The 17,242-nt window shown below is 38.9% G+C and overlaps 1 protein-coding gene across 4 annotated transcripts in view; it reads right to left on the minus strand.

Moving 5' to 3' along the window:
• Nucleotides 1-17,242, minus strand: part of MARK1 (microtubule affinity regulating kinase 1) — a 142,924-nt gene that overhangs the window by 108,953 nt on the left and 16,729 nt on the right. The gene's annotated exons all lie outside the window — the stretch shown is intronic.

The raw sequence follows: 17,242 nt of genomic DNA on the forward strand, positions 1-17,242 counted from the left end.
GTCCAATGACATTTAAAGTAATTAATAATAAGTATGTGCTTACTGCAACTTTTTAACTTGTTTTCCAGTTGTTTTATAGACTTTTATCTATTCATTTATTATTTTTGTTTCTTCCCTTGTGGTTTGATGATTTTCTTTAGTAGTATGCTTCTGCTCCTTGCTCCTATCCATATGAGGGTGCTGGAATCACTTTTTTTTTTTAAGATTTTTTTGATGTGGACCATTTTTAACATCTTTATTGAATGTGTTACAATATTGCTTCTGTTTTCTGTTTTGGTTTCTTTGGCCATGAGCCATGTCGGATCTTAGCTCCCTGACCAGGGATCAAACCTGCACCCCCTGCATTGGAAAGCGAAGTCTTAACCACTGGATCACCAGGGAAGTCCCAGGAATCACATTTCACAATGCTTACACTGTATCCAAAAGACCTGAGCACTGTCATGCTGTCAGCTTGTGCCTACCTTTCTGGCTTTGATTTCTCTTCATTCCTGCCTGCTTTAGAGCTCAGTTGTGTAGCAAATATACCTTAAAAATTATGGTTAAGCCAATCTATGTTTTTGTAGCAAGAAGGAAGGAACCATCTAAATTCCTTCCACCATGATATTGGTACTCCCCTCTATTTTTCTAACTACACATTTTCCCTAGGTGAATTTACTATCATGTGACTTTCAATATTAGCTATACCACATGACTCCCAAGCCTTTTATCTCCAACAGTGACCCTTCCTTGAATTTTAGATATATTTTCTGACAAAGAACTTCTATCCAGAAAATGTATTTTTAAAAACTCCTACAAATCAAGAACAAAAAGACAACTGACCCGATTTTTAAAATAGGCAAAAGACTTGTACATACATATCACGAAAGAATATACACAAATGGCCAACAAGGACACTAAAAAAGCACATATCATCATTAGTCAGTAATGAAATATAAATTGAAAATTACAAGGAGATTCCACTAAGTACCCACCAGAATGCCTAAAATAAAAAAGACTGACAACACCAAATGTTGGTGAAAAACAGCGAGAACTCTCACATATTGCTGGTAGGAGTGTAAAATGGTACAACCACTTTGGAAAATATCTTGTCAGTTTCTTAAAAAGTTAAAAAGATGCCTTTGCTACAACCCAGCAATTCCACTCCTATGTATCTCCCCAAAAGAAATAAAAATATAAGTTAAAAAAGGACGTGTACAAGAATGATTGTAACAGCTTTGTTCTTAAGAGCCCTAACCTGGAAACAACCCAAATGTTCATCAACGGGTGAATGGATGAACAAATTTTGGTATATTAATACACAAGAATACTATTCTGCAATAAAAATGAATTACTTGTTGATATATACACAACATGGATGAACCTCACAGACAAGTGAAAAGAAATAAGGAAAATGCACGGCTTGATCCACTTATATGAAGTTCTGGAGCAGGCAAACCTAATCTATAGTAATAGAAATAAAGAGGGGAGTGTGCTCATTAGAAAAAGGCTGAAGTGAAATTTCTGGGATAATGGAAATGTTCTTTATCTTGATTGGGTTGGTATATACTTTTATCAAAACTCACTAAACTGTACCCAAAATATTTGTGCATTTCTCTATATGTAAATGTTGCCTTAATTTAAACAGCTAACCATCATCCTTTTACTTAACTGTAACTTAAATGCTTTGTTTTCACATGATCATTATATGCTTACTTACTAAGGAGAGCTAAAACACACCACAAAGTGGAATACTTTTGGAATATATATTGGGAATATATATACCCAATTGTTCTAAGTATACATGTACCAAAATATCTAGATTTTCAGCCATTTTTTAGGAGGGGAGAAACTTATTCAGAAGCATTTCATTTGCCAAAGCTACCATTCTGAATACTGTCCAAAATTTATAGAGAAAAACATCTCTTATGTGTCTGCTAAACAAATTGTATACTCTCACTTCCTTGCAAAGGTAGTTATCAAAAGCCACAACCTATCAAAAGCCATCACCAGCTAACATTCTGATAAAAAAGAGCTCAAACCATCAGAAGCCAGAAATATCCTTATTATATGTTGGTCACACACAGAGTCACACAGCAGCAGTCACACACTGCTGTGTTGCACAACTCCAGGGCACAACTTTCACATTTTAGTCCATTTCAAAGGTACCCCTGGACTCACACACAGCCACACACAGTGGCCCTGATCTCAGCTATTCCAAATGGGTAATTAAACTGAGGCAGCGATTGACCTGACTATATATAAGCAACACAGATCAGCCTGAAAAGTTAAATTACCCATGGTCAATACGAGTAATAACAGCTTCCCTGTACTCAACATAATGGTGCCACCAACTGCACCATCAATTTAACTAAGCTGCCATGTTTCCCCCAAATTCCCTTCACTCTATAGTTCTGAGTTACTATTGGCCATAAGGAACATGTGCAAGATTTGGAAGGCAGAAATGTTATGTTCTGGGTCTAGGTCAGGTGCTTTTGCAGCTCACACTTTGACTTGAATCAAAATATAGTTACAGCTTTCAAACAATTCCCAGACTTGAGTACTTTCAAGACCCAGAGCCCCTTGAATGAAGGGAAGGATACGTCCAGAAGAAGAACAACACTGCTTACCCCAAAATGTATACTATGAATCTTCCTCCTAGCTTTCCCCCAAGTGGAGCTGTGTTAATTTACTAGGATGACTATGCACTGGTGATGTGGGGCAAAAAAATCCAAACTGTCTCCAAACTAACAATAACTCCTCAAAACCCAAAACTCCACTGTGTTCCACCAGTCGCAGCAGGAGCTTAAGGAAATCAGATGATCAATGAACTTTAGAACTGGGCTCATTTCACAGTGGAACCCGTGGGTCCCCAAATCTGTCCTGTGGTTACCTCCCCAGTTCTGGGATATACACTTGGAATATACAAACTCAGCACCTACCAGAACCTACACGTTGGCTCCCAGGCCTATGAATTAATATAAGGGCATTAGACTGGGGAAGGGCAGGAAGCCATTAGAATTATGTGGTCTTACCAAAACAGTAAACCAAAAGCAATACTGCCTCCTGGAGGGACTGCAGAGATTAATGACAGCACAGAGATACAGGGATGGTAATTCCCCCCCATACATCCATTCCCACTCCATCTCCATTTCAACTCAATTATTTGGTCCGTGCAAAAAATAGATAAATCTTGGAAAATGACAGTAAGTTATCAAAACTTAACCAGTTGGTAATTCCGATTACAAATGCTATTCTACACGTGGTTTCCATGCTGGATCAAATCAACCTACCCTCTGGTACCAGGTGTGCAGCTACTCAGCTGGTGAATGCTTTTTTCTCTACTTCTTAGAAAGAACATCTGAAGCAATTTGCTGCTCCATTCACTATGCTACTTCGGGGATATTTCAAACCTCCAGCCTTATCTCATCATCTAGTCCACAGTTACTCAATCTGGGCACTACAGATGTTTGGGCGCAGATTATTCTTTGTTGTAGGGGACTGTCTAAAAGCATCCCTGGGCCTCTACTCACTAGATGACAATAGCAACCCCCCCCACACACACAACTTGTGATAATCAAAAATGTCTCCAGACATTGCCAGATGTCCTCTGCCAACTGCCCACAATTGAGAACCACTGATCTACCCCACAGGGACCTTATCATCTTTCTTTCCACAGGACATGTCACTAGTCTGTTATATCGATGATATTACGCTGATTAGATCTGGTAAGCAGGAATTAACTACTCTGATAATTTGATAAGGTATGTGTGTGTCAGAGAAAATAAATCCCACAAAAATCCAGGGGCCTGGCTCCTCAGTGAAACTTCTAAGAGTTTAATGGTCTTGGATGTGTTGAGATATCTTTCTGGGTAAAGAACAAATTGCTGCATCTGGTCCCCCCAACGTTTAAGAAAGGGACACCATGGATACGGAATTTGAAGGCAACATATATACTTCATTTTCATTACAGGTAATCCAAAAGCTTGCCAGTTTTGTATTGGGACCAGAAAAACAGGACTCTGCAAGAGATCTAAGGCTGTCATCAAGCTGCTCTGCTACTGGAATTCAGAAGACTCACTGGTGCTTGAAGCATTTGTGGCAGAGAGAAATCAAGTACTGAGCTTTTGACAGGCCCCTATATGTGAATCGCAGTGCAGACTTTCAAGATTTTGAAGCAAAATTATGCCACCCTCTGCAGATAACTATTCTCTTTTAAGGAAACAGCTTTTGGCTTGACATTGGGCCCCAGGAGAGACTGAACAGTTAGTTGATCATTCAACATGAGCTTCCCATTACGGCCTGGGTGTTGTCTGACTCATCAAGCCAAAAATTTGGGCATGCACAGCAACATTCCACTACCAGATGGAAGTGGTGTATATTAGAAAAGGCTTGAGCAGGTCTTGAAGGCACAAGTTGCACATCCAAGTGACTGAGGTGCCCCTGGCCCATACTCCAGGTACACTGCTTATTCTATATATTTATTCTAAACCCACACCTTTGGCCTCATGGGGCACTTAGAGGAAGAAAAAACTTCAAACCTAGTTTACACTCGTTTCTGCACAATATGCTGGTACCACCCATAAGTGGACAGTTGTAGCACTCCAGCCCCACTCTGCGGTGGCACTGAAGGAAGAATAGCAAAAAGAAACGTTCCCATGGGTGGAACTTTAAGCAGTGCACCTGGCTGTTAATTTTGCCTAGAAAGAGAAAGTGTGAATTATGGATCAACAGAGATTCACAGACTTGTGCTACTGGCTTGGCTGAATGATCAAGGACTTGGAAGGAACATGATTTGAGAATTAAGGACGAGGAAGAAGTATGCTAACAGATCTCCTTGAATGAGCACAGCATGTGGAGATGGTTGTCCCACGTGAAGGCTCACCAAGGATGACTCATGCCATAGATATCAGTCAGCCTCTTTCTCTAGTCACCCATCTTCCTAGCAACAGGGACTACCATTCACCAAGGCTAATCTGCCTATTGAACAGAATAATACTGAGGTCCCAAAGTGACACTGCAATTCCCAGGAGGGGGTGAGGTTAGCCTGGTAGCTGGTTGATTATATGAGACTAGTTTCATCATAGAAGAGGCAGTGCTTTGCTCTCACTGGAATAAATATTTGCTGTAGATAGGAATTTGCCTTCCCTGTCCATAATGCTTTTGCCAAAACCTCCATGGGCAGGCTGACAGAATATATTTTTCGCCATCATGGTATTCCATACAGCATTGCTTCCAAGCAAGGAACTGATTTTATAGCAAATGAAGCATGGCAATGGGCTCATGCTTGAAAGATTCACTGGTCTTATTACGTTCCCCAACACCCTGAAGGAGCTGGCTTGATAAACCAGTGGAATGGCCTTTTTAAAGATTCTGTGATGATGCCAGATGGGCGACAACACTTTGCAGAGCTCGTGCATCTTCCAGGATGCAATATGTACTCTGAATCAGTGACTAATATATGGTGTTACTTCCCCCACAGCCGGGATTCATAGGTCCAGGAATCAAGAGGTAGAAATGGGAGGAGCTCCTTTCACTATGATCCTTAGTGATCCACCTGTGAATTTTTTTCTTTCCAGTCTCTGCAACTTTGGGCTCTGCTACTATGGAAGTCCTCCTAAGGGAGGAATGCTTCCACCAGATGTCGTAGCAATGATCCATTAAATTGCAAGTTGAGACTGCTTCATGGCAGGGAATCAATAGGCGGAGAAGAGGGTCATTATACTAGCTAGGGTGATTGATCCTGACTATCAAGGGGAAACTGGGCTGCTATTACATAACGGCTTAAAGAGGAGTATATCTAAATCCAGGAGATCCTCTGGGGCACTTCTTATTACTCCCATGTCCTGAGATAAGTCAATGGAAAATTACAATAACCCAATACAGTCAAGACTTCTGATGGCCCAGACTCTTCAGGAATGAAAGCCTAGGTTACCTCACCGTGCAAGGAATTATAATCAACGAAAGTGTTTACTGAAGGCAAAGGGAGTATGGAATGAGTAGCAGAAGAAGGTAATTATAAATACCGTCTATCACCACACGACTAGTTGCAGAAACAAGGACTGTAATACTTATATTTCTTCCTTATACTGCTATAAATATATTTGCATATGTATCCACCAATTGTTTCTTCCTTTTTATTCCCCTTCCCCATTTCCCTATCTCCCAATATTAAAGTGTTAACATTAGCTAGTTTTTTATGTTAACACTGAAGTTACAGGGTATGAAAGGAGAGTGTGACTCAGAAGTGAACATCACCCAAAGAGGGATAAAGGGACTTTATATATATCTATCTTCTTTTAAGGAGAGGATTAGCATGTTTTTGGTCTACCTAGGATAGGTGCATCGTATTAGGCAAAAACATAATTTGCTGTTATCTTTAATTGGAAGTTAAGTATGGTTAAGATTAGTGTGGCCACATCCCATACTTAAAAGGGATGGCCAAGGTGACAAGGGACAGGCTGTGGCGGCTTCTGGTATGTTAACTTAGCTAAGCTGGAACTATATTTCCCAGAATTCCCTTCCCTCTATGGTCTGGGGTTAGTACTGGCACATTTATTTGCTTTGAAGGGCAGGGCAGGGCCAGACACAGCTGCAGTTCACGCCTGACACAGATGATCTGTTGGCATGTTTTGTGGGCACGGAGCAGCAGCCAGGCTTTCACAGCCCCTCCAGCTCCCACGGGATCACCTACTTCAGCTGCTCTGAATCCTGGTCCAGGTGACTGCGTACCTCTACGATGGAGGGCATCGGCTTACCCTGCACGTCACCCACCTTAGAGGCTGGAAAGCAGTGAGAGACAGACGTGAGTTCCTGTTTGTCCTCAGAGATTCCAATGTGTCTTGCTCTCTCCCACTTCACATTCATCTTTCCTTCCTAACTGGATGGCCCTGCAGATTTCAGCCTCTTAATATCAGACTCCAGAGCAGCAACCATATAGAGAATGCTTAACCAGTTCCCACAACTGTGTAACTTTAATCCCATAGCAAAAGCCTTAATCTATATCGCTTATAGGATTCTGCTTCGCTGGCTGAACTCAGATGTAATAATATATGTAAAATTGCAATGTTCTTACTTTTAAAAGGCAGTTGAACATGGAACTGTATTTCTAATTTAAGTCACTATTACATAAACTTCACTAAGGTGAAATTAATTCCTCCGAAGAGAAAAATACCTATCAAGCATTATTTTTAGAAAGATGAAGAGAAATGTATTTCCTTAAAAGAGAAGGAAGACAAATACAGAATTAGAAGAACTTTTCAGAACTCCACCAAAATCTTGCTCATCAAACCATTATCTATAATTTCTAAGGGGCAAAAATATAAGCCTCATGATTCAAAAAAGTCAAGAGAAGAACATTATATTCCAGCATACACGATGGCACTATCAAAATTATCCTCAACTTGTAAACGCCTGACTTAAAACCTGCCTTTAAATTTGGTTTCAGTAAAATCAATGCAGTCTCAAGAGAGAGATTCCATTAGCATGTTTAAAGCAGTAATCAATGCAAGTATATTTGTACTCAGTCTGAAGAATAAATGTATTGACAGGAAAAAAATGGTAAGCATAGGAAAAAAGGAAGCCCAAGGAACATGAGTTTAGTTGTGTATCTTCAACACTGTGGAGTAGAAGAAAAAATATATCCTGATGAGCAACTGTGAATCTTCTTTTCACCTTGGTTTTGTTTCTTTGGTACCATTACTGAGGTAATCATGTAATCGCCAAGCATGTAATGTGTATCTGATAACTTAAAACTGACAATCCACCCAACCAGGTATGTATTTTACTCATTTTACAGATAAGGAATTATACACCTTATAAATGACTAAACTGGGAATAAACCAACCTCAGGGATGTCTTGTGTACAAAATTTATGCTCTTAAGCATTACACATACCATAGGTATGTCCACTGCCAATTGAGAACACTGATGTCACCACACACCTATCCTCCTCTGTGCCCTGTTCTGATTCCTTGTTTACCTAGCCACATGCGGACAATTCGGATTCCCACTTGGCTTTCTTACACTTAAAAGAAGCATTTCAGTATGCCAGAAAGTTATACTTCACACTGTAAATTTAATACAACTTTTGTATTAAAATTTAACACAATTATTTTTGGGTATAAAAAGGAATAAATCCATGACTTAAAATACAGAAATTCTTAACAATTAAAATCATGTGTAATCCAGTAGCCCTAAGGTAAGCACTTAAAACTTTGGCATATTCACTTCCTTTATCTAAGTGTAATAATAATAATAATAATAATAATAATAATAATGGAAGCTAACAGTTACATAGCTTCTACTAGGTGCCAGGCACTGTTCTAAGGGCATTATATGTGTTCAGTCATTTAAACCTCACAACAACCCTATATGATAGGCACTATTGTTATTCCATTTTACAGATAAAGAACCTGAAACATAAAGAAATTAAGTGGCTTCCCAAGGTCACAGAGCTAGTAAATGGCAGAGCTTGGATTTGAACTCACACAGTCTGACTTTAGAGCATGTGCCCTAACCAAGAAGTGATGTCGCTTCTATATCTGAACTGGGGTATAAAAAGGGTGACCACCCCTCTTCAGGAGGTGAACAGGGAGTGGCTGAACCTGTGTTTTATTTCTAGACGCACTCCTCCCTAAGGTACTCCCCTCTACCCCAAAACATTCCTCTGGGAGGTCTTTCACTACAGCTGGCCATAAGACATTACAGGCTAACACAACTGAGTCCCCAGGGGATACAAGAAAACATCTGCCTAAATTATATCTAAAAATAACGGTATTATATTGTTTTAGAAACTTCCTAGTTCTTTCACTCCCACAAGTGCAAAAACCTTACAGCAAACTCATGCCAGAAATTACAATGGATGTTTGTTCTTTAAATCATTAAATTTGATTTAACTTAACACTCTAGTAGTCAAAGCTTTAGTCTTTTTTTTGGTGTGGGGGGGCTGTGTTGGGTCCTTGTTGCTGTGTGCAGGCTTTCTCTAGCTGAGGCGAGCGGGGGCTGCTCTTCGTTGCGGTACGCAGGCTTCCCATTGCAGTGGCTTCTCTTATTGCGGAGCCCGGGCTCTAGGTGCGCAGGTTTCAGTAGTTGTGGCATGCGGGCTCAGTAGTTGTGGCTCACAGGCTCTAGAGCGCAGGCTCAGTAGTTGTGGCGCACGGGCTCAGTTGCTCTGCGGCATGTGGGATCTTCCCGGACCAGGGCTTGAACCCGTGTCCCCTGCATTGGCAGGCAGATTCTAAACCACTGCGCCACCAGGGAAGTCCCAAAGCTTTAGTCTTTGACTGAAGACTACATCCAGTTTAGATATATTTAGTAAATCTAACAAAATCCAGTAATTATTCCTGAATATAAGCTAATAATCGTATCAACTTAAATGTCAATACACTTCCTGAATAATTTTTTTAAAGTACAGTAAAATTTTAACTGATGACTTTAACTCATGAACATGAGAATATGAGGGGTAGGTGGAAACCTCTCTGCAAAACACCTCAGAAGTTCATTTTAAAAATGACCAGAATTTAAAAGGCAAATACCATATCTACATAGCACCACCTCAGATTCTTAAAGTACTTCAACATTTTCCAGAGAATGAGTGACTCAACTGTATATATTTACTGAGCACCCATCAAGTAGCTACTGTGTGTACAGGACTGTACCAAAGGACTTTTGGAGAGGGATGTATTTTGCTGACATATTCTTGCTGTTTAATAGGACACAGCAAGCAATTCTGAAAGCCAACTGCCTGACTGATATGGGAATCAGTAACAGGGTTCTCAGTCTCAAGGAGTTTGCAGCATTGTATGTAAGACAGGCTTAAAAAAATGACAGTACAGGGCTTCCCTGGTGGCGCAGTGGTTGAGAGTCCGCCTGCCGATGCAGGGGACACGGGTTCGTTCCCCGGTCCGGGAAGATCCCATATGCCGCGGAGAGGCTGGATCCGTGGGCCATGGCCGCTGAGCCTGCATGTCCGGAGCCTGTGCTCCGCAACGGGAGAGGCCACAGCAGTGAGAGGACCACATACCGCAAAAAAAAAAAAAAAAAAAAAAAGACAGTACAGTGTGAAAGGACTGTCACAAAGAGCACACAGAGTAGAATCAACTGTGTGATAAATACCCAATTCTGGCCGAACAGAGAGCAGAGTCTCCTATTTGACATACCCTTCCCTCCCCTGCTTTTTCCCTCTCCTGGAGAGGAAGGGAAGGTAGAAGAAAAAGGTTGAATAGAAGTATTCAACCAAGCTGGTACCAACCTTTTCTATTCAAGGCTTTCCTCCTTAGCATGCTTTTCGGCCACTAGTAGTTAAGAACTTACTAGAAAATCAATCCCCAGGTTTAAACAAGTGGCCACTGATACCGAATTTATTTCCCTCTAGTTTTTAGTATCTAAGCAGTAAGCAGAAAGAATCTAGAGTGGCCAGAAGGACCAGTGGCATAATTTAGTAGCGCTATTCAGTCAACAAATAATTTCCATAGTGAAAAAGAAAGTACCAAAATGAGGTGTACCAATAAGTGCCAGAAGAAAAGGTAAATGACTTGCCCAGGATAACTAGCTAGTGACTCATTAGCAGCTAAATAACCTTCCCCCTTAGGTCAACTGTATTCACCATTGATAAAATTCACAAAGACAGGATGCAATGAAAGGATAATGAGTTACCAATCTCAGCATCTGCTAAATCCTTGTCCTAAGCCCCATGTATCACCCTATTCTTCTGCCCTAAGTCTGGAGAGGCTCTACTTTCTGGCCTCCTAATTTCTTTAAGGTTACTATGGGCTTCTCTAACCTTATTCTCAATACTTACTACCATAGTGAAATGTGTACAGGATTTCATCATGAAATGTGAATCTTTTCTTAACTGGTGTCAAAGAAATAATTATTCTAATACTGGTTAAAACAGTAGAAAGAGTTTATTCAAGATTCTTGCACAGGGACATTACAATACGGAAGAGAGATCAACTCTGAATACAGCAAAGACATCTGGGGATTTACAGCCAAGGAGCACAGGGAGGGAGTCAGTGGAAGGAAAATTACTGAGGAAACATCAAGGTAGGGGGATTCTCGCTAAACTGGCCAAACAGGATTCTTGCTGGAAGCAGGTCAAGAGCTTACACATCAAAGGTAGGGGCTGAGGAACTTGATTAGATATGCAGGGTGGTCAGATAGCAAGGGTGCGGGATTCTCACTAAACCGACTAGCAGAACTCTTTGCTGAGATGGGACTGTGCAGGCTGCAAGGACAGGACAGACTGGAAGGCTGAGGTCAAAGCCTAGTTGAAAAGAGGCTCAGAGTAGCCCGAGTGAAGTGTGATCAAGGAGAGAGCCTCTGTCACCAGCGCTGGCATCTCCCCTTTACCAAACCCTTCTCCCAATATGCCAAATAAAGTTTTTATAAGCACCATATTGAAAGCTCTTTCATGGGCCATGAGAAAGCAGGCCATGGAATTTAAAACCCGGAATGTCTCTAAAACATGCCAGCATACCCAGAACACAAGCTAATCATGCTGACCCTTTGCCTAAATCACCCAAGGGCCACCACTGCCCCCAGGGCCACTGCCTGCCGAGGCACGCATGCAGGGCCCTGCCTCCTCTCCTGCCTGGTCCTCTCATGCAACCCCTCCAGACTGCCGTCTGCCTCTGAGCCGCCTTACACACAGGGCCTCTGCAGAATGCTAGCGTCTTCCTCCCACCAACTCCATTTTTCACAGAGCCACTTGGCAAAGGACTACTTATCCTGCAAGCCTCAGTTCAAAGGCTATAAACTTTGCTTGGGCACTCCCTCCTGCTTCCCCCTTCTTTCTTTATTCTGTGTTCTGATCACTCAGATGACAAGGAGCTGTAACTTTCTACTGCACTTGTTTGTCTCTATGTCTCTCTCCCTCTGCAGGCTCTGAGTCCTTCCAGAACAGGGAACAGGTTTCATTGGTCTTTGTATCCCTATCCTCCCCAGTTGAGATGAAACAAATAGAAAAGGAAATAAAAGCAAACCGTCTTTTGAAATTGTGAAAGCAGCACTGTGGATCCCCAAAGGAAAGGTAGTCATGCTTTAAAGATTCAAAGTAAACCTGTTACTATATCCCTTACAGGTAGTTCATTAAGACTCTGTGGACTGTTTCTCAGCTTCGGACTTGTTTACAACCTGAACTAAACTGATACAGTGGTCAAAAAAGTATTAAATAATACTTTCTCAGAAGAGAGATTCAGTCTACAACCAAAACCACCCTTTATTTTGTTGGCACCTCCCCCTCAAATAGAGTACACCACATAAAGCTGGGAGGTGGGAGGAAGGAACATGAAAGTCCTCATTATCCCCTTCTTCCATCTCACACAAATGCCACACACGTACCTTATAATCTCCAAGAGAGACGATTCCATTATTTCCTACTGCAGTCATCACCTACCGAAAGGACTGATTCATCATTTCTCCTATCCCGCTTTCTTTAATAACCATCGAACATAGTTCTTTTTTCATTTTAATCAAAAGATGAGACTTATTACAATGTAATCATCATCATCACCATAGCAGTGTTTTTACACAGCCTAGTCAATGGATAGCAGCATCAGAACTCCCGGGGCCCTACCCTAGAGAAACTGAGTGAGTACATGGAGTGAGAGGGAGCAGGGCTTAGGGAATGGGAATTTGAAATGATCTCCCCAGCTGGTCTGCAGACTCACTGTATTTAAGAAAAAATAACCTTGATTTACTAAAATGCTGAGTGTCCAAAACTGTGCCAAATACTATGCTAGGTAACATAAGATATACATAAGTAATTTGGAAGTAATCGCTGACCTCAGAGTACTTCCAACTGAGTTAGGAAGATAAAATTTACACACAGAGGAATTTTAGAACAATGTTAACCTCTATCATGTAGAATGGTCTTCAAACGTTAGACCAAGTGCCCAATCTTTAAAACCTTTAAGTATGGACCACTTTAGAAATACTGATTTATATATTATATATGTATTACTTTACAAAGAGATTATGTACATTAAAAAATGACATAAAAAAGGTAAAAGTTCTTGGACATATAATAAATCTATAGTAGAGCAAACTTTATAGTAATTAATAAAACATTACTAATATTATGCAATATAAATATGTTTCTTGATTTTTTTAATCTTGGGTTAACAATTGGTAATACAGAGATTTGAAGGACTGGTTACAAGTTAAATTGATGTCAGTACTTGATCTCAATGACTGTCATGGATAAAAAAAAGTACCTCATACAAATAAAAGCAGTACATCTCTGGTTACGTTTATTTATTTATGATGTCTATATTTCAATTGATCCACCAATTATGAGAAAAATTTTTATAAAAGTAATGTTAGGAGACAACTTCCTGATGGCAATTAGCTGTTCTTGGAAAGTAACTATTTTAATAATTGTAACAAATGGCTTCCAAAATCTAAGATTTTGATCTGCAAGATTTATAAACAGGTTTGAAAACTGTCCATATTTTAGAGTATACAGATATGAGAATTTCAGAAATGACACAGTTTAGGGTAATAAAACTATATAAGTATGAAAATTTCTGAACACCCATTTTCAAAAAGCATACTCCAGCCTTTCTGTAGTATAGCAGGCAAGATATTGTAAAGAGTCCTCCAAGATAAAACACACTTTTTTTAATGCACTGCTGAGCTTGAAAGGCATAAGAGAAACATCCAAAGAAAAAACAAAACAAATAAACAAATATAAAAGACAAACTCCAGCTGAAAGCTACCACAAAAGCCAGCATTGCCCTAGGATCAAATACTAAGCCTTGGACCCACTACAAGGTGGGAGAGCTCAATCTACAACATCCTCATTGAGCCAGGATCCGCAGAGGAGACAAAAGAGTCCCAGGTCAGTAGGGGTTCCCATTAGGGGCAATCACAAACCCTCTGTACAGGAAATCATCCTCAGTTTGGTCTTCCAAGTTTCACACAGATAAAATCAGGCAAATATGAGTTCATCAGCAAAGATCAGCAAATAAAGGGAAAAAAACAAGTCACAGTGAACAAGTAGACACAAACAAGAGAGCTAAATCCCCAGGGACTTCAGGTAATGGAATTTCTAGGTATAGAATGTAAATAACTATATATTGAATGTTTAAAAAAATGAAGATTAAATCACAAAGGTAAACAAAGACCAACAGAATATAAAAAAAGCCAGTTTGGTCTAAGATAAAACCTTAGAACTTTTGGAGATGAAAAACAGTATTAACAAAACTAAAAATTCAACAGATGGGGAAACAGAAGAATGGAGCATGCATCGCACACTCTGGCTTTTCAGGGAATTGCCCAAGGGATTGGTTTCTGCCCAGCTCTACTCAGGGTGCTGATGGGAACTGGCATATGCTAGATGCCTAGTGGCTGCTGAGAACTAAAAGAGCTGTTTAGTGTGCTGCTGCTTCAGAGCAACCACAGTACAGCAGACAGACACCAGAGGGAGCAAGAGATTACAAGCTGCCCCCCTAAAAAAAAAAAAAAAGAAACCTAAAATTCCTCTAATCAGGAATCTACCCAGACAAGTGAAAAAGACGCAACTACAGAAAAGGTTTGAGATCCCTGAGCATCCCCAGCTGAACTGAATAGTGAAAATCTTTCCATGTATGAAGCCAGTACAGAAAGATTAGGAGAGGTAGCCATTTTTTTTTTACAAGTGTGGTTACCAACACAAAGCTACAAGGAACATAAAAACAAAACAAAACAAAACAAAAACACATGACCATGATCCACTCAAGGAAAGAAAATAAGTCTCCAGAAATCAAGCCTAAAGAAACCAGAGTTATACGTATTACTTGACAAGGAGTTCAAAATAACTGACATAAAGATGCTCAATGAGCTTATGAAAATGATGCATAAACAAAATCAGAATATCAATAAAGAGATAAAGAAAAGAACCAAACAGAAATTTTGCAGCTGAAGAATGCAATAACTAAACTGAAAAATTCATTAAAGGGGTTCAACCAATTCTTGATCAAGCAGAATAAAGAATCAACAAACTTGAAGACAGGTTGTTTGTAATTATCTAGTCAGAAAAACAAAAAGAAAAAATAATGAAAAAAGAGTGAAGAAAGCCTAAAGTGCTTATGGAATACCTATGGCATTTATAGGGACTAATACCCACATTTTGGGGTCTTAGAAGATGAGAGAGAAAGGACAGAAAGTTTATTTAAGGAAAAAGATGGCTGAAAAATTCCCAAATATGGAGAAGGAAATGGATATCCAGATTTAAGAAACCCTGAGAATTTAAATAGGATGAACCCCAAACAGGATGAACCCAAATATGTCCACACCAAGACACATTATAATCAAATTCTCAAAAGTCAAATATGGAGAATTTTGAAAGCAGCAAGAAAAAAAGTACTTGTCACATACAAAGGAACTCCCACAAACCTAGCAGCAGATTTCTCAGCAGAAAATTTGCAGACCAGGAAAAAATGCAATTAATACATTCAAACTGGTGAAAGAAAAAAAAAAAAACTCTGCCAACCAAGAATGCTGTATCCAGGAAAACTGTCCTTCAAAATGAAGGAAAGAAAAATTTTCAAAGATAAACAAAAGCTGAGGGAATTTATCACCACTAGACCTGCCTTACAAGAAATGCTACAGGCAGTCATTCAAATTGAAACAAAAAGACACTAAACAGCAACAGGAAAGCATATGAAAGTATAAAGTCTGCTGATAAAAACAAATACACAGACAAATACAAAATACTATAATACTGTAATGATGGTACACAAATTATTTTAATTCTGGTACATTAGTTAAAAAACAAAATTATTTTTTAAATTATAGCTATAAATGTATGTTAAAGAACACAATATAAAAAGATATAATTTGTGCAATCAATACTATAAAGTATTGAGGAGGGAAAAATAAAAGTGCAAAATTTTTATATGAAATTGAAGTTAAAATGTTATCAGCTTAAAATAGATTGCTGTAACTATAAAACATTTTAGATGAGCCCCATGGTAACCACAATGAAAACACCTGCAGAAAACACATACACATACATACACACACACACACACACAGGAGAAATAAATCAAAGCATGTTATTACAAAACAAAAATCAAAACACATAAAAAGACAGCAAAAGATGTTGAGACAAAAAAAATTATAAGACAGAAAACAATTAACAAAATAACAAAAGTAAATCCTTCCCTATCAATAGCTACTTTAAATATAAATAATTTAAACTCCATGCTCAAAAGACACAGTGACTGAAAGGATTTAAAAAGAAAATCCCAACTAGATGACATTTAAAAGAGACTCGCTTTAGATTTAAGGACACACATATGCTGAAAGTGAAAGCATGGAAGAAGATATCCATGCAAATGGTAACCAAATGAGAGCAGGTGTGGCCATGTTTATATCAGACAAATTAGACTTTAAGTCAAAAAATGTCACAAGAGACAAAGGACATTATATAATGATAAAACAGTCAATTCACCAGGAAGATATAACAATTATAAATATTTCTAGACCCAACACCAAAGCACTTAAATACACAAAGCAAACACTGACTGAAATTAGGAGAGAAATAGATGCAACACAATAACATTAGATTGTACCACTCACTGTTAATAATGGCTAGAACCCCAAAAGAAGATCAAAGAGAAAACAGAGGACTTGAATAACACTACAGACTAGATGAACCTAACAGAAATATTACGAACATTTCATTCAACAGCAGCAGAAAGCACGTGCAACAGTCTCCAGGTGACAAAACAAGTCTCAACAAATTTAAGAACACTAAAATCATACCAAATATCTTATCCAAACTGGTATAAAATTTGAAATCAATAACAGGAAGAAAAAATGGAAAATTCACATGTATGTGGAAATTAACACATTCTTGAACAACCAATGGATCAAAGAGGAAATTGGAAACATATCTTGAGACAAATGAAAACATAATACACAAAAATGTATGGAGATGAAGCAAAAGCAGTACTGAGGGGCATTTAGAGCAATAAATGTCTACATCAAAAAAAAAACATATATATATATATATATATATATATATATATATATATATATATATATATATATATATATATCTCAAATAATTTAACTCTACACCTCAAGGAACTAGATAAAGAAGAAAAAACTAAGCCCAAAACTAGAAGGAAAGATATTACAATTAAAAGTATAGCAGAAATAAATGAAATAGAGAATAGCAAAACAATAGAAAAAGTCAACAAAGAGTTGGTTTTATGCAAATTAACAAATGACATTTTTTTAGCTAGGCTAACTAAAAAAGAGAGAGAGAAGACTC

Source organism: Mesoplodon mirus (assembly GCF_964341445.2).
Source record: "Mesoplodon mirus genome assembly, chromosome: 3".
Lineage (NCBI taxonomy): Eukaryota > Metazoa > Chordata > Mammalia > Artiodactyla > Ziphiidae > Mesoplodon > Mesoplodon mirus.